Genomic DNA, 12,527 nt, shown 5'->3' with positions numbered 1-12,527 from the left:
AAGAAAGTCCCAGAAATAGAAGACACACAGAACCGAATAAAAGTTTTATAACTATCTCATCTCTGATAAATTAGACTTTAAAGCAACAAATATCAAAAAAAAAAAAAAAAAAAAAAGTTTTATAACTAAAAAATGCAATGACTAAAATTTTAAAACTCACCTGGTGGGTTCAACAACAGAATGGAGAGGACTGAGAAAAGAATAAGTGAACTTGAAGAAAGAACAATTGAAATTACTCAATCTGATAACAGAGAAGAAAATGACTAAATAATAAACGAGCAAAGCCTCACTCTTCTGTGGGACTATAACAAAAGATCTAATATTTGGGTCATCAGAGTTTCAGGAGAAGAAAAAGAGTGTGGGGCTGAAAAAACATTACAAAAAAAAAAATAATGGCTTAAAATTTCCCACATTTGGCAAAAGACATAAACCTACATTCAAGAGGGCACGTGAACAAAGGTTAAGCATTCACGGTAAGACATGCTATAGTAAAGTTCTGAAAACTAAAGACAAAAAGCAATTTTGAAGGCAGTCAGAGAGAAATTACATTACCTACAGTAGAAAAACAAATGTCAGTGAATTTCTCAGAAACCAAGCAGGCCAGATGGAAGTGGCAAATTTTCCTTTTTAAAAAATTGATCTTTTTTTATTTTTATAGAGATGGGATCTCACAAAGTTGCTTGGGCTGGTCTTGAATTCCAGGGCTCAAGCAATCCCCCTGTCTTGATCTCCCAAACTACTGGGATTACAGGTGTGAGCTACTGCATCTGCCCCAATTTTTCAAGTATTACTGAAAGAAAAGAACTGTCAACCCAGAATTCTACATCTAGTGAAAATATCTTTCAGGAATAAAGGGGAACTTAATACATTCCCAGATGAAATAAAACTGAGAATGGGTCACTAGCCAACCTAGCCTATAAAAGATGGCTAAAGGAAGTTCTGTAAACAGAACGGAAATGACAAAAGAAAGACTTTAGAATATTAGAAAGAAAGAACACAGTAAAAGCAAAGATATGTGTGAATAAAATAGACTTTCCTTCCTAAGTTTTCTAAATTATATTTGAAGTTTAGTGCAATAATTGTAGCAGACTAGTGTGGTTCTTAATGTATGTAGAGGAAATATTTAAGAATTATTAGTCATGGAGGAAAGTAAAGAGACATAAAGGTAAGTAAGGATTTTATACTTCACCCAAATGGTAAAATGTCAATACCAGTACATTTTGATAAGTTATATTTATATAATGTAGTCCCTAGAGCAACTTTTGAAAAGTTACACAAAAGATATACTCAAAATATTATTGATAAATCAAAATAAAGTTCTAAAATGTTTAAGTAATCCAAAGGAAGTCAAGAAAAATAAATAGACAAACAAGAAAAAAACAGAGAAAACAAACTGAAAACAAAAAAATCAAATGGCAGACTTAAGCCTTAAAATGTCAATAATTACATAAATATAAGTGTTCTAAATATACCAGTTAAAAGGTGGAGAATGAAATAGTGGATAAAAAAGTAACAGAACTATATGAATACATTATATATACACACAAGAATCCCACTTGAACTATATTGATATACATAAATTGGCAGTACAACATAGAAAAAGTGTTCCATGTGAGTATTAATCCAAATAATTTAGGAATGGCTATATTAATATCAGATAAAGTATGCTTTAGGGCAAATAAATTTTCCAAGGACAGAGAAGGATATTACATAGTAATAAAAATTCCAGTCTATCAGGAATACATAGCAATCCTAAATGTGTGTATAACAAACGATAAAGCTGCAAAGTATGTGATACTGATATATTGAACTGGTAGCATTGAAAGGAGAAATGAACATGTTCATTTACCTGAGGACTTTGCAACACAACTCTCTCAAAAATTAACAGGAATGAAACAACAAATCAGCAAGTTTGTAGAAGAACCCAATAACATCATCAAGCCATCAGGTCTAATTAATATTTATAGAACATTCAACTTAAAACAGCAGATCGCGTGTTATTTACAAGTTTTCACAGACATATCTCAAGGTAGATCATAATCTGAGCCATAAAAAGAACCCTCAACACATTTAAAATCACTGATATCATAATGCCCTCTGACTGCAATGAAATAAAATCAGAAATCAATAACAGAAAGATAAAAAGGAATTTTTTAAAAAATCTTTTGAGGCAGGGTTTCACTCTGTCTCTCAGGCTAGAGTGCAGTGGTGCAATTTTGGATCACTGCAAACTCCTTCTCCCAGGTTCCAGCAATTCTTCCTTAGCCTCCCTAGTAGCTGGGATTACTGGTGCCCGCCACCATGTCCAGCTAATTTTTGTATTTTTAGTAGAGACAGGGTTTACCATGTTGGCCAGGCTGGGCACAGTGGCTCATGCCTATAATTCCAGCACTTTGAGAGGCCAAGGCAGGCAGATCATGAGGAAAAAGGAAATCTTAAAACACGGTTATATTAGTTTGCTAGGGTGTTATAACGAAGTACCAGAAACTGGATGGCTTAAATAACAGAAATTTATTTTGTCGTCATTCTGGAGGCTAGAAGTCTGAAATCGAAGTGTTGCATGGTCGATTGCTTTTGCAGTCAGTCTCTTTGGCTCATAGAAGTCTCTATAAGCCAAAGAGACTGACTGCAAAAGTAATAAGCCTTCTCCTGAGCTTCACCTGGCCCTCACTCTCTACTTAAGTGTGCTCGACTTACGATCACGGTCAGGACCGCGGACCAGTCGTAACACAATTTGGTCGTAAGTTGAGTAGGCTATAGGTACAGTTGAAATGGTGCACGCGGAGATGGTAGTGCTGCCGGAAGCTGGTCCGCACTGTCGTACGCCTAGCTGGGCAACGTTTGTGCTGCCAGACGCGGAGCAGTCGTGTCTAGTGATTGTGGTTGTAAAGTCGAATGGTCGTAAGTTGCATAGGTGGTAAGTTGATCAATACCTGGTAAGTGCCTCAGTATTGGTTTGGGGCCTACACTAATAATTTCATTGTAACTTTATTTTCTCTTTAAAGACCTATCTCCAAATATAGTCACAATCTGAGCTACTGAGAGTTAGAACTTCAACGTATGAATTTTGTTCGTATGCTGAACAAATTGTCTGTGGTACATAGCTGAAGCAGTGCTGAGAAGGAAATTTATAACACTAGACGCTTAGTGTTATACAAAGAAAAAGCCTCAAATCAATATAACCCGAACTCCCACTTCAAGAAACTAGAACAACCATGAAAGAACAAAATAAACCAAAAGCAAACAAATAGAAAGAAATAATGAAGAACAGAAATCAATGAAATTGAGAACAGAAAAACAATAGAGAAATCAATGAGACAAAAAGCTGATCATTTGGAAGATCAGTAACACTAACAAATCTCAACCAAGACTGACAAAGAAAAAGAGAAGACACAAGTTAACAAAGTCAGAAATGAGCCCAGAATGGTGGCTCACACCTATAATCCCAGCACTTTGGGAGGCCGAGGTGGGTGGATCACCTGAGGTCAGGAGTTCGAGACCAGCCTGACCAACATGGAGAAACCTCATCTCTACTAAAAGTACAAAAATAAATAAATAAATAAAGTCAGAAATGAGGCCTGGTATATTATGACAGACCCTGCAGTCATCAAAAAAACAATAAGGGAATATAATGACCAATTCTACATATGTAAATTTGGTTTTTGACAAAGGTGCAAAAGCAATTTAATTAAGGCAGCATATAGTCTTTTCAACAAGTGGTAGTAGGGCAATCGAATATTTACAGGTTAAAAAAAATGGCACCTTGGGAGGCCAACGTGGATGGATCATGAGGTCAAGAGATTGAGACCATCCTGGTCAACATGGTGAAACCCTGTCTCTACTAAAAATACAAAAATCGGTGGTGCATGCCTGTAGTCCCAGCTACCTGGGAGCTGAGGCAGGAGAATCACTTGAACCTGGGAGGCAGAGCTTGCAGTGAGCTGAGATCATGCCACTGAACTCCAGCCTGGCAACAGAGTGAGACTCTATCTCAAAAATAAATAAATAAATAAAAATAAAGTTTGACATACGCCTCATACCTTATACCAAGTTAACTCAATGAATTATACATTTACTTAAATATAAAATGTGAAACTATAAAACCTTTAGAAAATATTATAGGAGAAAACATTTGATATCTAGGACTTTATGGAGAGTTCTTAGCTATTATACCAAAAGCACAACCCATAAAATAAAAAATAGATAAATTGGACTTCATCAAAATTTAGAGATTCCACCCTACAAAAGACCTTTCTGAGAGGTAAAAGACAAGCTATTGATTGGGAGAAAATATTTGCAAACCACACGTCTGACCGAGATCTCGTTTCTAAAATATATAAAGAACTCTCAATACTCATCATTAAAAGGAAAACAGGCCAGGCACAGTGGCTCAAACCTGTAATCCCAGCACTTTGGGAGGCCGAGGCAGGCAGATCATGAGGCCAGGAGTTCAAGACCAGCCTGGCCAACATAGTGAAATTCCATCTCTACCAAAAATACAAAAATTAACTGGGTGTGGTGGCATGTGCCTGTGGTCCCAGCTACTTGGGAAGCTGAGGCAGGAGAATTGCTTGAACCCAGGAGAATGAGAGTGCAGTGAGCTGAGATTGAGCCACTGCATTCCAGCCTGGTGACACAGCAAGACTCCATCTCAAAAACGGCCAGGCGTGGTGGCTCATGCCTATAATCCCAGCAGTTTGGAAAGCCAAGGTGGGCGGATCACCTGAGGTCAGTAGTTCGAGACCGGCCTGACCAACATGGAGAAACACTGCCTCTACTAAAAAAAAATACAAAGTTAGGTCAGTGTGGTGGTGTCTCCCTGTATCTCAGCTACTTGGGAGGCTAAGGCAGGAGAATCGCTTGAACTTGGGAGGCAGAGGTTGCGGTGAGCTGAGATCATACCATTGCACTCCAGCCTGGGTATCAAGAGTGAAACTATGTCAAAAAACAGAAAGAAAGAAAGAAAGAAAGAGAGAGAGAGAGAGAGAGAGAGAGAGAGAGAGAGGGAGGGAGGGAGGGAGGGAAAGAAAGAAAAGAAGAAAGACAGACAGACAATTCAATTAGACAATGGGCAAAAGCCATGAAGAGAATATATGGCTGGCGAATAAGCACATGAAAAGATGTTCAACCTCACTAGCTGTTAGAGAAATGCAAATGAAAGCCACAATAAGCTATCACTATGCACCTATTAGAAGAGATAAAATAAAAGACAGTGAAAGATGCAGAGAAATCCAGGGAAAGATACAGAGAAACTGAATTTCTAATGCATTGCAGATGGTTATGTAATATGGCACATCCACTCTAGAAAATAGTTCAACAGTTTCAAAAAACAAAAAAATTAGGAAAACAAAACCTATACTTACCATATGACCAGTAATTGTACTCTTGGACATTTACCCTAGAGTTAAGAAACTGTGATAAATCTAAACAATGCAGTGCTACTCATTAATGAAAAGGAATAAAGTATTGCACAGACAGCGCTTAAGATGGATCTTAAGAACATTATTCAGAGTAAAAAGTAAAGTCAGTCTTCAAAGAATATGTACTATATGATGGCAATAGAAAAAACATGCTCAAAATGATAAAATAATAGAAATGGAAAACAAATTAGTGGTTGTCATGAGTTGAGAATGAAGGGTTGGGGCAGAGAGAATGACTAAGAGTAAGAAGAGCTCATAAGAGTTAGGCATCTCGATTGTGGTGGTGAATACATGAATCTACACATGTGATAAGATGACATAAAACGAATAATAAGAGCTATTTATGACAAACCCACAGCCAATATCATACTGAATGGGCAAAAACTGGAAGCATTCCCTTTGAAAAGTGACACAAGACAAGGATGCCCTCTCTCACCACTCCTATTCAATACAGTATTGGAAGTTCTGGCCAGAGGAATCAGGCAAGAAAAAGAAATAAAGGATATTCAGTTAGGAAAGGAGGAAGTCAAATTGTCCCTGTTTGCAGATGACATGATTGTATATTTAGAAAACCCCGTTGTCATAGCTGGTTGTCATTAGTTCCCTCAACCAGGGAGTTATTGAGAGTGGGGATAAAAAAAGAAAAAAATAAAGAAAACCCCATTGTCTCAGCCCCAAATCTCCTTAAGCTGATAAGCAACTTCAGCAAAGTATCAGGATATAAAATCAATGTGCAAAAATCGCAAGCATACCTACACACCAATAACAGACAAACAGAGAGCCAAATTATGAGTGAACGCCCATTCACAATTGCTACAAAGAGATTAAAATACCTAGGAATACAACTAACAAGGGATGTGAAAAATCTCTTTAAGGAGAACTACAAACCACTGGTCAGGGAAATAAGAGAGGACACAAAGAGATGGAAAACATTTCACACTCATGGTTAGGAAGAATCAATATTATGAAAATGGCCATACTGCCCAAAGTAATTTATAGATTCAATGCTATCCCCATCAAGCTACCATTGACTTTCTTCACAGAATTGGAAAAAAACATCTTAAACTTCATATGGAACCAAAAAAGAGACCACATAGCCAAGACAATCCTAAGCAAAAAAATAAAAAAGAAGCTAGAGGCATCATGCCATCTGACTTCAAACTATACTACAAGGCTATAGTAATCAAAACAGCATGGTACTCGTACCAAAAACAGAGATATAGACCAATGGAACAGAATAGAGGCCTCAGGAAGAACACCACACAAGTACAACCACTTGATCTATGACAGACCTGACAAAAACGAGCAATGGGGTCTGCGGGGGGAAAATAGGGGAGGGATAGCGGGAGGTGGAGAGTTGGGGAGGGATAACATGGGGAGAAATGCCAGATATAGGTGATGAGGAGGAAGGCAGCAAACCACACTGCCACATGTGTACCTATGCAACAATCTTACATGTTCTTCACATGTACCCCAAAACCTAAAATGCAATAATAAATAAATAAATAAATAAAAATTTTTAAAAAGCAATGGGAAAAGCATTCCCTATTTAATAAATGTTGTTGGGAAAACTGGCTAGCCATATGTAGAAAGCTGAAACTGGATCCCTTCCTTACACCTTATACAAAAATTAACTTTAGATGAATTGAAGATCTAAACATGAGACTTAACACCATAAAACTCCAGAAGAAAACCTAGGCAATATCATTCAGGACTTAAGCATGGGCAAGGACTTCATGACTAAAACACCAAAAGCAATGGCAGCAAAATCCAAAGCAGACAAATGGGATCTAATTAAACTTCAGAGCTTCTGCACAGCAAAACCAACTATCATCAGAGTGAACCAGCAACCAACAGAATGGAAAAAAAATTTTTTGCAATCTGTCCATCTGACAAAGGGCCAATATCCAGAATCTACAGAGAACTGAAACAAATTTACAAGAAAAAAAAAAACCATCAAAAAGTGTGCACATGATATGAACAGACATTTTTCAAAAGAAGATATTTATGCAGCCAACAAACATATGAAAAATAGCTCATCATCACTGGTTATTAGAGAAAGGCAAATCAAAACCACATTGAGATACCACCTCATGCAAGTTAGAATGGAGATCATTAAAAAATCAGAAGACAACAGATGCTGGAGAGGATGTGGAGAAATAGGAATGCTTTTACACTATTGCTCTGAGTGTAAATTAATTCAACCACTGTAGAAGACAGTATGGCAATTCCTCAAAAATCTTGAAATAGAAATACAATTTGACCCAGCAATCTCATTACTGGGTATATACCCAAAGGATTATAAATCATTCTATTACAAAGACATATGCACATGTATGTTTATTTCAGCACTGTTCACAATAGCAAAGACTTGGAACCAACTCAAATGCCCACCAATGACAGACTAGATAAAGAAAATGTGGCACATATACACCATGGAATACTATGCAGCCATAAAAAAGGATGAGTTCATGTCCTTTCCCGGGACATGGATGAAGCTGGAAACCATCATTCTCAGCAAACTGGCACAAGAACAAAAAACCAAACACTGCATGTTCTCACTCATAAGTGGGTGTTGGACAATGAGAACTTTCGGACACAGGGAGGGGAACATCACACACCCGGTGCTAGGGGAGAAATAGCAGGGGGTGGTGGGATTGGGGAGGGATAGCATTAGGAGAAATACCTAATGTAGATGATGGGGTGATGGATGCAGCAAACCACCACCATGGCATGTGTATGTAACAAACCTGCATGATCTGCACATGTACTCCAGAACGTAAAGTATAATAAATAAATTTTTTAGAAAAGATGACATAAAACTATGCACACATATTTACCAATGTCAATTTTCTAGTTTTTACAATAGTCATTTGAAATGCAGTCATTGGGGGAAGCTGGGTGAGGGGTGCATTGAACCTCCCTGTATTATCTTTATGGCTGCCTACAAATGCATACAAAGTTAAATTAAATGTTTAAAAATAAGATTACTGGGGAGGTGTGGTGGCTCAGCCCTGTTGTCCTGCCACATAAGGAGATGAGGATAGGCGTTTGAGACGAGACTGGGCAACATAGCAAGCCCTCACCTTTAGAAAAAATAAATAAATAGGGCTGGGTGTGGTGGCTCACGCACTTCGGGAGGCCGAGGTGCGTGGATCACAAGGTCAGGAGATCGAGACCATCCTGGCTAACACAGTGAAACCTTGTCTCTACTAAACATACAAAAATTAGCTGGGCTTGGTGGCAGGAGCCTATAATCCCAGCTACTCAGGAGGCTGAGGCAGGAGAATTGCTTGAACCCGGGAGGCGGAGGTTGCAATGAGCTGAGATAGCACCATTGCACTCCAGCCTGGGTGACAGAGCGAGTCTCTGTCTCAAAATAAATAAATAAATAAATAAGATTGCTGACTATTTCGCAGATGACACTGGAGTGTTGGAGAACGAGCTTGAGGATAAGATTTGGTAAAGGATGACCAAATCCAAGATGCAGGCCTGATCAGAGGAAGAAACAGCAGCCACCACCATGTGCATGGATACTGCAGGGTGCCCTACTGAATTCTCACTGTCTGCAGCCTCCACTGCACAAGAGAGACAGAGAGAGAAAGGGAAACACGGGGAGAAAGAGAAAGCAGGAGGGCAGGGGAAGGAGGGAAAGAGGAAGAGGGAGAGGGAGAAGGAGAGAGAGAGGGATAGAGAGAAATAGTGAGAAGAAGGAGAGGAGGAGGGGGAAGGCATGTGGTAAGAGAAAGAGGAAGGGCGAAAAGAGGAGAAAAAGAAGAAGAAAGAAAAAGAAGAGGAGGAAGAGGAACAAGAAGAAGAGGAGAAGAGAGAGAGAGGAATAAAAACGTCACATGGGACCTTCTGATTGGCCAAGCTAAGATTTCATGACTGTGTCCCAGCTATGAGAGAGCCTGGGAAAGTGAACGTCTCTCTTTTCAGCTTCCAGCAGGGGAGGCAGTCTTTGTCCCACATCAATACTCATAAAGTGAGAAATCCCCCCAATAAATAAAAAGTGCATCCAGAGGCCAGGTGGCCCAGACAAAGCAGGTGCTCATCTCAAACCCTGATGGAGAAGGGCCTCTTCCCAGGCCTCCCTGCCCCCAGCAGCCCTTCATCCTCCACGCGCAATCTGCACAAGATCATTTCATTTTCCTTCATGGACTCTTAACCTTCAGGGCCAAGGGGGAACCGCTCAGCTGAGCACGCAGGCGTTTTATGATATGGCCCCTGCCAGCCTCCCTGCAGCTTCACTCTACCATCACCCGCTTCCTCTGCTCATGACACACGTGTCCCAGGCTCCAGCTCAACAGCCACACTAAGTCCTTAGAGTTCCCGCACAGGGTCGTGCTGCCTTGGCTCTTCCCATAGGCTGCCACCCAGGCCGAGATGGCTCCCCATCAGCGCCAGATTCCTCCTACTCTTACTTAAAACACAGCTGGTCATACCACTTCCAGGAGAAGGGGAGAACCCACTCATTTCCCAGTCCGCTCCCTGTGAGCTCCAGCCATGCTTTCTACCCATAGGTTCTAGCAAATCTCCCCCCTCCCTTTTCTAACAAACCTCCCTTTCAGTTTAAGCCTGTTTGAATAGGTCTCTGAGTCTCACATTCAACTGTACGTTGGCTCAGACAAAATTCAAGCCACCTGGGACATGCACATACATCAGGTACTCCCCACGCCTCTGACTCAGCGGGTAAATGCCACTTCCTCTGAGGGGACTTCTCTATCCCGACGGTCCACAAATTATGCCCCTCCTCTTCCCCTCTGGCACCTCTTTGGAGTCCTAAGCCTGGTGTGTAATTGCACATTCACTTGTGACTGTCTTCACACTAGCTGTGGTCCTTTGGGAAGAGACAGCATGTTTTTGTTCAACTTCACACACCCAGCAAGACACAAAACACAAGAAGCCTAGCAGGCGCTCAGTAAATTGCCCCTGAAGGAATGAGCTCGGCCATATCCATCACTCCCCGCATTCTCGGGTGATGAACGTAGTGATTTGCAAACCGGAGGGTCAGCCTGTTATGATAATGTGCCTCCGACCTCTCTCTCTCTCTCTTGCTGCTGCCAAGCCTGCTCTCCTCACTGGGCAAACTCCTAAAAAGGAGAGAACTGACTGTGACCTCCTCTCTCCACTTATTCCGTCTTCCAGCTGCGAAGAGAGGGGACAGGAGAGGAAGAGGAAAGGCAAGGAGGGGGCAACATCTACAAACCTGTCCTCCCCAGAGGAGGCACCTGACCCACATCTGCGCTCACGGACATTCTGGCAGCTCCTGCGATCTTGCCCGTGCCAGAATGCCAGACAATGAACTCTTGATGGCCCGCAGTCATCAACTTCACGCCACTGTCAAAACAACCCCTTCTGTCCTCCAGAACTCAAAATATCAGGGGTTTTTGTTATTGATGATTTCCATCATTTTAAATTGGTCACATAAGGAGTACACTGTGGTGGCTATTGCTTTTAAGTAGGTGGAAAGTGCTTTTGAGCTGAGACCTCTCCTTGGCCCGTTGTTGCCTGGAAGAAATGTTACAATCAAATCATCATTCCCTGGAAATAGCCGCCTAAGTGGGAAATGCTGACAACTTCTAACCTGAGCAGTGCAAATGCCACTGATGGACTATCTAAAATAAATGAATACAGCAAAAAGAAAAAAAAATCCTGAGGTATGAATTTCCTTAACACAGCAGAACCATGTGGCTCCGAGACTTCTGTGAACATGCAAGGGAAAGGAAAGGAGATACCCAGCATGCGGCCGGGAATGCCTTTGCTGACCTTTGCATGGTATTGTGTTCTGCAGGCATTGTTCTAAGGAGCAAAGCTGGCTCTGTAATGAGGTCTGATTATCAGAGAGGTGTCAGAAACCGCCCCTACCCCTCCCGGACTCCCAAGCTCTCCTGCAGCATGGAGAATACCAGCCACAAAGCACCAACCCGACTGCGCTCCTCAGATCACGAGGGGCAGTGCTTCTGTGCATGAGGTCTTGGGTTTACACAGCTTTTTCTCTTTTTCACAGGGACAAGACAGGTATTAAACACTCCATTTTATAGGTAAGGACACTGGCAGCAAGTACACAGCTCACCAGGTCTAGAACTCAACCTTTCACACACACACACACGCACGCCCATGCGCACGGAAGAAAAGAGACAAGGGCTTGCTCTGTTGCCCAGGCTGGAGTACAGTGGTATGATCTCGGCTCACTGCAGCCTTGACCTCCAGGGCTAATGCAATTCTCCCTCCTCACCTCCCCAGGTAGCTAGAACTGCAGCTAGTGCTCGACTTATGACCACGATTGGTTCCAACAGACTGGTCGTAACACAATTTGGTCGTAAGTTGAGTAGGCTATATGTACAGTACTGTGAAATGATGTTATAAAAATCTTTAAGTCATATTTTATCATAATTTTCTTTCATTATTGTGATATATCATAATTTTCTTTGTTCATTTTATGCCATTTGTATCATTTCCACACCATTTCGTTTCTTATTTTTATATTCGTCAGGTTTAAGTAAAACACTGCATTACCAGTACAACTGGTTTAATATTTGCAAAACATACAAAATTACAAAATACAGGTGCATACAAAAATACAAAATACAGGTGTAAAAAATACCATAGGAAACATTTTCCCAATTGCAAAACATATCCAAATATATAAACATGTAGGAAACATTTTATTGGCCATTTTTAAATTTGATCTTCCATCCAAATATATAGCAATTTCTCCATTTTGTGGATGGGCCCGCTTCGTTGCTTTGTTATAACTGTTGATTGCATGGGTGCAGAATCTTTCAGAGCTTCACAAATTCTTTATCTTTCAAAATCGTCGACACAGTTGAGTGTGATAACTTCGTATCACGTGCGATCACATTCACTTTCTTTCCTCCTTCGTACTGCTTAATTACCTTCATTTTTGTGTTGAGATCGATGGCCTTTCTTTCCTTCTTGGCAGGCTAAGGCGTAGACAAAGACAATTTCCTCTTGGTAGACATCTTGGGAGGGGTTTGATGAAAAATATCCAAGACACAAAACACAAATTGCTGTACCGAGTCTGGGATAACAGTTGAAATGGTGCACGCGGAGATGGTAGTGCTGCCGGAAGCTGGTCCGCAC

This window comes from Cebus imitator, unplaced genomic scaffold, assembly GCF_001604975.1.
Source record: "Cebus imitator isolate Cc_AM_T3 unplaced genomic scaffold, Cebus_imitator-1.0 Scaffold617, whole genome shotgun sequence".
In the NCBI taxonomy this organism is placed as follows: domain Eukaryota; kingdom Metazoa; phylum Chordata; class Mammalia; order Primates; family Cebidae; genus Cebus; species Cebus imitator.
Note: the sequence above shows the minus strand (reverse complement) of the source record.